General features: G+C 44.1%; 1 protein-coding gene across 7 annotated transcripts in view; it reads right to left on the bottom strand.

The window, feature by feature from the left end:
* The window catches only part of SLC1A6 (solute carrier family 1 member 6), a 52,189-nt gene that overhangs the window by 23,527 nt on the left and 16,470 nt on the right, over window positions 1–12,192 (bottom strand). For 5 of the 7 annotated variants that reach the window (XM_032628864.1, XM_032628855.1, XM_032628857.1 and 2 more), the window contains one exon: window positions 5,282–5,335. The exons of the other annotated variants lie outside the window; for them this stretch is intronic. The gene's annotated coding sequence lies outside the window, so the exon portion shown is untranslated. The remainder of the gene's footprint in view (window positions 1–5,281; window positions 5,336–12,192) is intronic. 7 annotated transcript variants of the gene reach the window in all.

The raw sequence follows: 12,192 nt of genomic DNA, 5'->3' as shown, positions 1-12,192 counted from the left end.
TAAATGCATATTACTAAGTAAAAGAAGGCAATCTGAAAAGGCTACATACTATAGGATTCCAATTATATGACACTGGGGAAAAGGCAAAACTACAGAGTCGGTAAAAAGATCAGTGGTTGGCAAGGATTAGGGGAAAGGAAGGGATGAATAGATGGAACACAGAGGAGTTCTAGGGCAGTGAAACTACTCTGTATGATAGTATAGATGGATACAGGCCATTATACATTTTTCCAAACCCTTAGAACATACAACACTAAGAGTGAACTCTAATGTAAACAGTGGACTTTGGGTGATAATGAGCTGTCAATGTAGGCTGATCAGTTGTAACAAACGCACTACTTTGGTGGGGACTTTGAGAGCTAGGAAGGTTGTGCACGAGTAGGGGCAGGATGTGTATGGGAAGTCTCTGTACCTTCTGCTTAATTTTGCTGTGAACTTAAACTGCTCTAAAAAATTGTCTCTAAAAGAAAAGATTACTCCAATTAAAATCGGAGCAAGATAAAGACATGCACTCAAGAGTTGTGATTTAATCAAATGAAATTTTTATATAAATGTATTTATTTATTTATTTTTGGCTGCGTTGGGTCTTCGTCGCTGCGCACAAGCTTCCTCTAGTTGCAGCGAGCGGGGGGGGCTACTCTTCGTTGCGGTGCACAGGCTTCTCATTGCGATGGCTTCTCTTGTTGCGGAGCACAGGCTCTAGGCATGTGGGCTTCAGTAGTTGTGGCACGTGGGCTCAATAGCTGTGGCTCACAAGTTCTAGAGCGCAGGCTCAGTAGTTGTGGCACACGGGCTTAGTTGCTCTGCGGCATGTGGGATCTTCCCGGACCAGGGCTCGAACCTGTGTCCCCTGCATTGGCAGGTGGATTCTTAACCACTGCGCCACCAAGGATTGCTTCATCGAGGTCACGATAAAGCAAAACTGGCTTTCGTTGGTTTTTTTAACCATTAGTGTGCAACAACAAAGAATATAACAATTCTTAGCACAGGTTGGAGTTGCTGCCTGGATCCATGCTAAGATGTTACCATTAAGATCCATGCTAAAATGTTACAGTTGTTACCATTGCTTTTGTACCATCAGTGCATAGATTAGCATAGTGAAAAAAAAAACAAATAATAACCTAGTAAATTAGGGTATCCTAATATCCTAAAAATTAGTATGAAAATAGCTTTGACCACGACGACCCCCTGAAAGAATCTCAGGGATACCACACCTTAGGGTTCTGCAAGACTACACTTTGCAAACTGTTGTCAGATGGTGATAAGCCCTATGGGAAAAAATCATCAGGAAAAGAATGTATGAAGGGTAGGGAAGGAGTAACATTCTTTATTGGGTAAAGGTCTGGGTGTGAAGGTGATATCTGAGCAAAGGCACAAGGGAGATAAGGGAGAGAGCCATGAGGATATCTGGAGGAAGAGCAATCCAGGCAGAGGGAACAGCAAATGCAAAGGCTATGAGCAGGACGTGCCTGGGGAGTTTGACACACAGCAAGGATGGTAGCATGTGCATCTCTCCCCAACATATTCCAACAGGCTATTCAAAATCGACCTGTCGGGGCTTCCCTGGTGGCGCAGTGGTTGGGAGTCTGCCTGCTGATGCGGGGGACACGGGTTCGTGCCCCGGTCTGGGAGGATCCCACATGCCGCGGAGCGGCTGGGCCCATGAGCCCGCGTACCGCAAAAAAAAAAAAAAAAAAAAAAAAAAAAAAATCGACCTGTCCCCAGCTAGGAAGCCTTTGGGAAGCAAATCAGGGAGCTTAGTCTGGGCCTAGGCAGAGCCTGTCCTTTTTGGATCCACATGACCTGAGCTATTCTGCATGTACCAAGAGCCCACTCTATGCCAGGCACTGCCCGTGTACTCTCCCTACATAGTATTAAGGGTACTGCACCTGGAATCAGGCTACCATCCACTCCCCCAGTAATTAGCTCCATAGACTTACAACAGGTTGCTTTACTTCTCCAAGCTTCAGTTTTCCTATCTGTAAAATGGGAATGCTCACAGCCTTTGCATCTGTAGAATTGTAGTGAGGGTTACATGAACCAGAAGATGAATAAGATCTGGAGATCTAATGCACAGCATAGTGACTATCATCACTATGTATTATAAACTTCAGAGTTGCTAAGAGTAGATCCTAAATGTTCTCACTACAAAAAAAGAAATGATAATTAGGTGATGTGAGAGAGCTGTGAGCCCATGCTATGGTGATAATCAACCCATATCGCAATATATAAATGTATCAAATCAACATGTTGTACACCTTAATCTTATGAAATGTTGTATGTCAATTATATCTCAGTTTTTAAAATGAAGTGTACATGAAGGGGTCAATAAAAATTAGCTGCTATTAGAGACTGAAGGAAACATGGAGGCAGGAGGGATGAGACTGGACAGCGGGACACAAAGAGGAGCAGAGGGAAAAGGAAGGGACACAGAGTGATGGCAGGAGAAGCTAGAAGTGGGCTGATGGGGTTGATGTGCAACAATGAAAAGCAGGTGGTTAGGAGAGAGTAAAGGATGTGTGAGAATGAGTTTGGTTGATGAAGGGTGGGAGCATCAGGAAGGGGCGGCACTCAGGACTCAAGGTGGGCGTGGAGGAGTGGGTCCTCGGAGGTAGAGCCAAGGAGAGATGAGTTTAGAAAAGAGGATCTGCGTCCAGAAAGATAAAATAGAAAGAAAAGGACACAATGAAAAAAAGAAGGTCCTGGGCTTCCCTGGTGGCGCAGTGGTTGAGAGTCCGCCTGCCGATGCAGGGGACACGGGTTCGTGCCCCGGTCCGCGAAGATCCCACATGCCACGGAGCGGCTGGGCCCGTGAACCATGGCCGCTGAGCCTGCGCGTCCGGAGCCTGTGCTCCGCAACGGGAGAGGCCACAACAGTGAGAGGCCCGCGTACCGCAAGAAACAAAAAAAGAAGGTCCTCTCCTTGGGTACTCAAAATACCATCATGCCCCGTGGTCCTCTGCTAGTATGCAAGAAAAACATCATTTTCATAAAGAGCATGGTATCAGCACCATAGCACAGACAGGAGAGCATTTGTTATTAAAATAAAAAAGATTGGACTCCAAAAACAAAATAGCTGCTATAATTCTTCAGGGCTTGGATGAGGTTGAGGCAAGTGAAGCACTCACCATGGGTACAAAATGTATGAGGCAGCACTGATGCATGCCATAACGTAGATAAACCTCAAAACCATTATGCACAATGATAAAATCCAGACACAAAAGTTCACATATTGTATAGTTCTATTTATATGAATTGTCCAGAACAGGCAAATCCAGTGGTTTCCCGGGGCTGGGGGTGGGTCTCCTTTAGAGATGATGAAAATGTTCAGTACTAGATAGAGATGATGGTTGAACAATATTGTGAATGTACCAAATGCCACTGAATTGTACTTATTTTTTAGTTTTAATATTTTTTATTGAAGTATAGTTGATTTCCCATGTTAATTTCTGCTGTACAGCAAAGTAATTCAGTTGTATCTATAATATAGATATTATAGATATAATATATTTTTATATTCTTTTCCATCATGGTTTATCATGGCATATTGAATATACTGGGTTGGCCCAAAAGTTCTTTTGGGTTTTTGTAACATCTTACTGTGATATGCAGTAGGACCTCGTTGTTTGTCCATTCTATATATAAAAGCTTACATCTCCCACTCCATCCCTCCCCCAACGCCCTCCCCCTTGGCAACCACCAGTCTGTTCTCTACGTCCGTGATTCTGTTTCTGTTCCATAGATAGGTTCATTTGTGTCATATTTCAGATTCCACATATAAGTGATTTCATATGGCATTTATCTTTCTTTCTAACTTATTTCATTTAATATGATCATTTCTAGCTACATCCTGGTGCTACAAATGGCATTATTTCATTCTTTTTTTATGGCTGAGTAATTGAATTGTACTCTTTGAAATGGTTAATTTCATGTTGTTTGAATGTCACCTCAATTTAAGGAAAAGTAAAGGAGTGCCCAAAAAACTCGACATTTAATATACATAATATTTCAATGCAATATTTTTAAAAATCAAAATTAATACAAAAAATCCACAATGAACAAAATATCAACGTTTCAAATAAAGACAGGATCAGAATTCCTGGTTTCTCCTTGTGCTTCAGACTTCCATATGGCTCAGCTCAATACTCGTACTGATTTCTGTCTTTAACATCTCGATATTTTGCTTACCACGGATTTTTGCATTAATTTTGTGTGACTTTTTAATTATTCACGTTGGAATATTATTTATCTTTTTTCTAGGAGACTATCTTTATTATCTCTGAATGGGGAAAAGATAACAGAACTATATCCCCAAAGAATAATTTATAAAGAAAAAAATCTGACTTATTTCATTATTTCAAAATTACAGTTACACACAGACTCACTGTGTATCTCACTGCCCTATTCTTTTCTTTTCTTTTTTTTTAACCATTTTACTGAGGTAAAATGACCAGTAAAAATCTGAACGTATTTAACGTATACAACCTGATGAGTTTGGGAACAAGTATACACCCATGAAACCATCACCACCCTCAAGGCCATAAACATATCTATCACTTCTCAAAGTTAATATTCCAATACTAATATTCTAATATTATTTATCTTAATTACAGAGTTTCTTTCGGCTCTCCTAAACATTTTGCAGCCCAGGTGAGTGCTTCATTCTCCTCACCCTCAGCCTGGCCCTGTGTCTCTCTCTCATTCTTTCAATAAGGGAAAGGCTACTGGCTCCCTTTTATAGGTGTAAAGGGGGCTCAGAGAGGTTAAGTTACAGCCCACATTGTTAATAAATGGTGTGGCCAGAGTGTGAGCCCACCCCAGGTCCACTCTGACCAGAGGCTCCAGCTCTGGCCCTAGCATTAGGAGGGCAGGCCAGCCCTCATAGAGCATCCCCAGATTGTCCCAGATGATTGCTCCAGCTGTGGGGTGGGGCCTGAGCCACGGCTGAGCCAACAGGAGCCTGAGATGGAGGAATCGAGGCTAATTCCTCTGTGGGAAGCACTCCCTATTAATTAATTAGGGCAGAGCTAGCCTGCGGCATCCCCGCAGCCCCCAGAGTCATTAAGGGAGAAAGGGGTCTCATTATCCACTGGCAGCTTCCCCCTCATCCCCTGGGCTCCAGAGGGAGCAAGGGAGGGGGAAGAGGAAGGCTAGGCCCCCATACTCCGACCCCACCCTCATTACCAGAGTGGCCTGATAAGCAAAGTGTCTGAAACTACAAGCAGAATTTCAGGGTGGGGAGGGGAGAAGGAAGTCAGAGATGAAGGTGTAAGTTACCTACCTGCAAAATTCAGCCTGCAGTTATGTTTATATGAGATATTCAGAATAGGTAAATCTATAGAGACAAAAAGCAGATTCGTTGTTACCAGGAGCTAGAGGGAGGAGGGTATGGGGAGTGACTGCTTTATTGGTACAGCGTTTCCTTTTGGGGTGATTAAACATTTCTGGAGCTAGGTAGTGGTGATACCTACACAACATCTTGAATGTACTTAACATCACTAACTTATGACTTTAGGGACTTCCCTGGCGGTCCAGTGGTTAAGACTCCATACTTCCAAGGCAGGGGGTGCGGGTTCGATCCCTGGTTGGGGAACTACGATCCTGCATGCTGCGTGGCGAAGCCAAAAAATAAAAAAAAATAAAAAGAATAAAACTAACTGATGACTTTAAAATAGTTACAATGGCTATGGTGGTAATCATTTTGCAACATATAAATATATCAAATCAACACGTTGTAGGGCTTCCCTGGTGGCGCAGTGGTTGAGAGTCCGCCTGCCGATGCAGGCGACACGGGTTCGTGCCCCGATCCGGGAAGATCCCACATGCCGCGGAGCGGCTGGGCCCGTGAGCCATAGTCGCTGAGCCTGCGCGTCCGGAGCCCGTGCTCAGCGACGGGAGAGGCCACAACAGTGAGAGGCCCGCGTACCGCAAAAAAAAAAAAAACACATTGCAGACCTCAAACTTACACAATCTTATGTGTCAATTATATCTCAATAAAGCTGGAAAAAATGGCTACAGTAGTAAACCTTAACTGTGTTTTACAATTTAAAAATCTGTCTCCTTCTAGTTCATGATTATTTATTCAACATTAATGAACACCTGTTTTGTGCCCATCATTGTACTGGGTGGGGAAACCCAGCACTGCGCTCAGAGCTCTATCTCAATGAGAAATGGCCCTGGAGAACTTCCATAATGCCGCCTAAGACACTCTCCATCCTCCCTTCGTTCTGTGTCCTAGGACATTGACCCTCACGGATCATACCAACAGGCTCCCTTCGCTCTCTGACTTCTGGTTGGATTCTGGCAAGGGAAACCCTTTCAGGAGGGCAGAGGGATGGAGGAGAGTGAGGCCAGGGTATTTTTTCCCTCAGGTTCCTCCCTACATACTCACTGCAGATGTCTGTACCCCTAGACTGTAGACCGGAGTCCCCAACCCCCGGGCCACTTACTGGGTCCGCGGCCTGTTAGCAACCGGGCCGCCCAGCAGGAGGTGAGTGGCGGGCTAGGGAGCAAAGCTTCACCTGCCGCTGCCCATCGCTCACATTATCACCTGTACCACCACCCGCCACCACCACCCCGTCCATGGAAAATTGGTCTTCCACGAAACAGGTCCCTGGCGCCAAAAAGATTGGGGACCCCTACTGTAGACCACAGGTCCTGGCAGGTGGCCCTCTCCAAATTCTAGAAGTAACTGCTCCCTCCTCTCTCTCTGCTTTTGCTTCCCACCTCTCCAGAATGTTCTTCCAGGGATGGACAACTGTTAACCAGGTGCCGCTAGCTCTGTTACTGTGCCATCCCATGTGGTTTCCTTGCTGTCCGACCACACCTTCACCAAACTCTCCTCAACTTATCCAGTTTGAGGGTATATCTGCTTCCTGCTGAGACTTCCTGTCTAGAGAGGTATTCAGAAGAGGCAATAAAAAAATAACCAGGCAATGAGTAGACTGTAGTAGTAGAAGTGTCTTTGGTGGCACATCCAGGAGCTGGGGAGCCCTAGCAGCATTGCTGACAGGGAAGAGAGATAAACAGAGGGTAAATTTTTTAAAGACTTTTTTTATGATGGAGGTAATGCATATTCATTGTAGAAAATTTGGGAAATGCAAAAAGTGTAGAAGGAAACAAAAACGTCACCGAAATCCTATTCATAATCATCATTAAAATGTTGATGGGAGAAAAAACAAACAGAAAAAAAAATGTTGGTGGGTTACTTTCCAAGTGGGGATATGTTTCCCAGTTCAAAATTAGAATCGTGCCTATATGTTACAATGTGGATGAGCCTTGAGGACATTATGCTAGGTGAAATAAGCCAGAGACAAAAGGACGAATACTCTATGATTCCACTTATATGAAGTCCCTAGAGCAGTCAGATTCATAAAGACAGAGAGTAGCATGGTGGGTGCCAGGGGCTCCGGGGAGGGGGAATAGGGAGTTAGTGCTTAATGGGGACAGAGTTCCAGTTTGGGAAGATGAACAAGTTCTGCAGATGGGTGGTTATGATAGTTGCATGACAAGGTGAATGTACTTATGCCACTGAAGTGTACACTAAAAATGGTGAAGACGGTAACATTATGCTGTGTGTGTTTTACCACAATAAAAAAAATAAGAATCATGTCATTTTGGCAGTTTGTTGTTCTGTCTGTCATTATTATGATTTGTCACTGCAACTTAAGCAATTACCTCTATCTGACATGACCTTGGTGGTTTATTTTAGCTTTTCATTTTCTGCCTCCCCCACTGGATGGGAAGGTCCATGAGAGAAGGGGCTGTGTCTTGTCACGCTCTTCTCCTGGTTCTTAGCCCAGTGCCTGACACAGAGCAGGTGCTCAGTAAATATTTGTCAAATAACTCAATCAATCGATCAATCCATTAGGAAAGACAGATTTTTCTGGTGGACCCTCACATCCTCTTTCCATCTACCTCCAACCTGCTCTGAACCCAAGGAGGCAGATCTTTGTGGACCATATCAGTGAGCTCCATGCCTCAGGGGATCTGGTGAGTTTGGTTTAAAGGAGTCCCCAGCAGGAGATGAGAGGAAGGTTTAAGGTGAAGGTGGGAAACCTAGAAATTAGAAGATGAGCTCAGACAGCCAGGAGAAGAAATGACTGATTCTCTCTGATTCTGCATTTTGAGCATTGAAGGGGTGCTTCCAGTGTGCACAGGTGATAGGAAGTGTTATGTAGAGACAGGCCAGAAGTAGTCAGGGGACCCCAGACTTAAAGAGACAGACACCATTGTACTAGTTTCCTAGGGCTACCATAACAAATTACCACAAACTGGGTGGCTTAAAGGAATAGGAATTTATTCTCTCACAGTCCTGGAGCCCAGAATTCTGAAACCAAACTGGTTTGACCCTGGGTTGGCAGGGTCATGCTCCCTCCAAAGGCTCTAGGGGAGGATCCTTCTTTGCCTCTTCCAGCTTCTAGTGGTTGCCAGCAATCCTTGGCATTCCTCGACTTGTAGGCATCACTCAAGTCCATGCCTCTTTGCTCACATGGCCATCTTCCATGTCTGTGTTTCTGTCTCTTCACATAGTCTTCTTACAAGGACACTAGTCATTAGATTAAAAGCTCACCCTACTCCAGTATAAACTCATGTTAACTAATTACATCTTCAAAGACCCTATTTCCAAATAAGGTCATATTCATAGGTACAAGAAATCTGAACTTCAACATATCTTTTGGGGAAGACACACTTCAACCCACGAAAGTGGGCAAGGCCCTTCATCTGTCCTGCCTCCCACCTAATTTGGGATCCCTCATAAGAAGGACACTTGGAAGTTGAGCAACCAGAACAGGAATGCCCATGGCAGAAGCAGCAGAAAGTCTTTGGTCGGTCCACACATGAATTAAGTCCAATCACGGTAGGGCCACCATCATTCAGTCATTCAACAAATAAGTATTAAGAACCTGCTTTGTGCCAGAAACTGGGCTAGGCACCAGGGATTCAGTGATGACTAGGACAGGTGAGGTCCCCGTCAAGGAGCTGATATTTAGAGATGGAATTGAGAGAATCACAAACTGATGTAGGAGAGATGCAGCACAACATGGCAGTGTGATGCTTCAGATGGTCAAGGAAAGGCCCTTTAGGAGACAATACCTGGACAGAGACCTAAAAGATGAGAGGGAGTAAACCATATTAAAATGCAGGTGAAAAACATTCGAGAGGGAAGAATATTCCATAGAGGGGGAAAGCAAGTACAAAGATCACGGGATTAAATAAGTTTGAGGAGTCTGAGCACCAGCATGGCTTCATGATCCAAGGACAAAGTGATGGGATAGGGGGAAGAAAAGGTAGACCAGATGGTAAAGAACTGGAATTCTGTAGATCATGGTAAGGTATTTGGATGCTATTCTAAACTTGAGGCTCATCTCACTAAACCTACCCATTGGTCTTAAAGTCACAGTCATCCTAACCAAATAAGTGATACCCAAATCCACTAATATGGATGAGATTTTCCAGGGAGAAGGCGATGGATGAGAAGTGAAGGGAGAATGGAAATCTAATGTATTAGCTAGCTATTGCTGCATAACAAATTATCCCAAAACTTAGCAGCATAAAACTTAAAACAACACATTTATTACATGGGTCTCTGTGGGTCAGGAATCTGGGCAGAGTTTAGCTGGGTCTTCTGGCTCAGGGTCTCTCAGCAGGCTGCAGACAAGATGTCAGCCAGGGCATCTATCTAGTCTCAAGGCTAGACGGGGGTAGGATATGCTTCCAAGCTTACTCATGGGGTCGTTAGCAAAATTCAGTTCTTCACGAATATTGGACTGAGAGTCTTAGGTCCTCAGTGGCTGATAACCAGAAGTTCCCTCAGTTCCTTGCCATGTGGCCTCTCCTTTTCTGAAAGAGTGAGCAAGACAGAAGCCATGATCTCTTTATAACCTAATCTCAGAAAGGGCATCCTATCACTTTCACTATATTCTATTGATTAGAAGTGAGTCACTAGGTTCAGCCCACACTCAAAAAGAGGGAATTACACAGGACATGAAGATCAGTGGTGGGGACCACTAGGAGCCATCTTCAAGACTGCTTAACTCACCTAAAGAACACTCAGTATTTGAGGGTGGATGGCAGACAATCAGCCAGTGAAGGACCAAGACTAAAGGCAAAAGGGAAGAGTGTGAAAGAGTATAGGGGAAGACATTCAAGTTACAGGTGGTTGATAATTTCAAATACTGCCTAGAGGTCAAGTTGAATTGGATGGAAAAGAAACTAGGAATTGGTCGGTTGCAGGAGGACATTGATAACCTTTGCCTAGACCATTTCAGAGGACTGATGGGGGCTAGAGACATACGGACCAGTCTTTATCCCTCACTGACCAGCACGGTCACCACCTCTGCAGGAGGTGACCAGGAAAAACCAGGAAGAACCTCCTCTCCCAGCCTGGGGCTTCCCACAGTCTCCTGACACCTCCCCCAGGAAAGCGACCTCATTTCTCAAAGACAAAACTGATTCTAGGTCATATCCCCCTGGAACAAGAGACCAATTGATGTGATTATCTCCAAGAGAAAGGGGGCACCTACTAAAAGTAGAACCCGGTGCCCCAGAAGGGAAGACATCGGGGAACCTAAAAAAGGGTTTCTGATAATTACCTGCCAAGATTTCAGAGTGAAGGGCATCTCCATGTAACATTAAAAGAAAAAGGAAAGAAAAGCCAGAAGTTTTAAAAGGTCCTCCTTCATACATTCTGCATTTTCACTCTATTCAATGCAAGGGCAGAATTCTGCTCTCCACTTTGCAGGGCTCATTATATAGAACAGGTGGTCCCACCAAAGATGGCTACAAAAAGGAATTTCTGTAAAGCGTTCTTCGTTATAAAAATCAGAGAGCTAATTTTACAAATATTATTCCCCACTGGCCTGAGTTAGAAATATTTGAGCTTTAGTATGTTGGGAGGAGGGAGATGTATATACCTGTAACTATATATATGGAGGGGGGGAGATAGGGAAATGGCTAGAGTGAAATCAAAACATGTTCAGAATAGTTATCTCTGGATGGTAAAATTACAGATGATTCTTATTCTCCTCATCATATTTTCTGTGTTTTACACAATGTGCATACATTATTTTCATTTCATGAAAATAGATTTATCTGTTAGCTTGAGAAGGTATTTGGGCTTGGAGAGTAGTGAAACATTTTCCCAGCCCTCAACTCATGTATGTAAGTGTTTCTGTAGCATTTTTTAAACTTCATTATTTCTGTTCAGCCACACATAGTTCAATCTCTTGGAGAGTGAGAGCCAACCCCATCCCTGCTCTGGTTCCTTCCAGGCACCTGCTGTCTTATTGAGTTCATGTTGCTATAACACTATAACAGACTGGTGGCTTATAAACAACAGACATTTATTTCTCACAGTTATGGAAGATGGGAAGTTCAAGGTCAAGGTACTGGCAGATTTTGTGTCTGGTGAGAGCTTCCTGGCGCATAGACAGCTTCTTCTCGCTATGTCCTCACATGGTGGAAGGGGTGAGGGAGCTCTCTGGGGTCTCCTTTAAAAGGGCACTAATCCCATTCATGAGGGCACCACCTTCATGATCTGATCCTCTCCCCAAAGCCCCATCTCCAAATACCATCACATTGGGCATTAGGATTTAACATATGAGTTTTGGAAGGACACAAACTTTCAGTCTCTAGCACCTGTCAACCCAGGCTCTGACCAGCAGACTTTGAAAGCAGTGCAGAAGATGGTTCACCTATTCCTAAATATGGGCATGTGTGTCAGGATAGGGAAAAAAAAAGTGTCCAAAACGGGCCACCAAAGCCAGGAACTGGAGGTGAGTTTTAGAGGTTGATATAGTCAAACTTGTGTTGGAAGATGAAAATGAGGAGAAGTTGGCAGACTGAGCAATGGGTAGTAGTATGCACCAATTTCAATACTCAGACGATGTAATACACACTAGGAGTATATTGGCAAGAAAGAGGAGAACCAATTAAAAGCCAGAATGGGACAGACCACACCCTCACCCATCGCCCTAATTAATTTCACCAAAGACCCAAGTTGGAGCCAAAATCCTCCATATGTAGGTCTGACACAGGTGTCCCTCGGGTAGCTCAGCACAAACACTGCCCAATAGATGTGCTCCATACACCAGGTGGCAACCCAATCCAGTGAAATCCTCCAGTTAGGAAAATGGAAGCATTAAATGAACAGAGCAAAGGTGGATGGTTGAGTCCAGAATATTGTCCCAA

This window comes from Phocoena sinus, chromosome 3 (genome assembly GCF_008692025.1).
Source record: "Phocoena sinus isolate mPhoSin1 chromosome 3, mPhoSin1.pri, whole genome shotgun sequence".
NCBI lineage: Eukaryota > Metazoa > Chordata > Mammalia > Artiodactyla > Phocoenidae > Phocoena > Phocoena sinus.
Note: the sequence above shows the minus strand (reverse complement) of the source record. Positions and strands in the feature narration are given on the sequence as shown.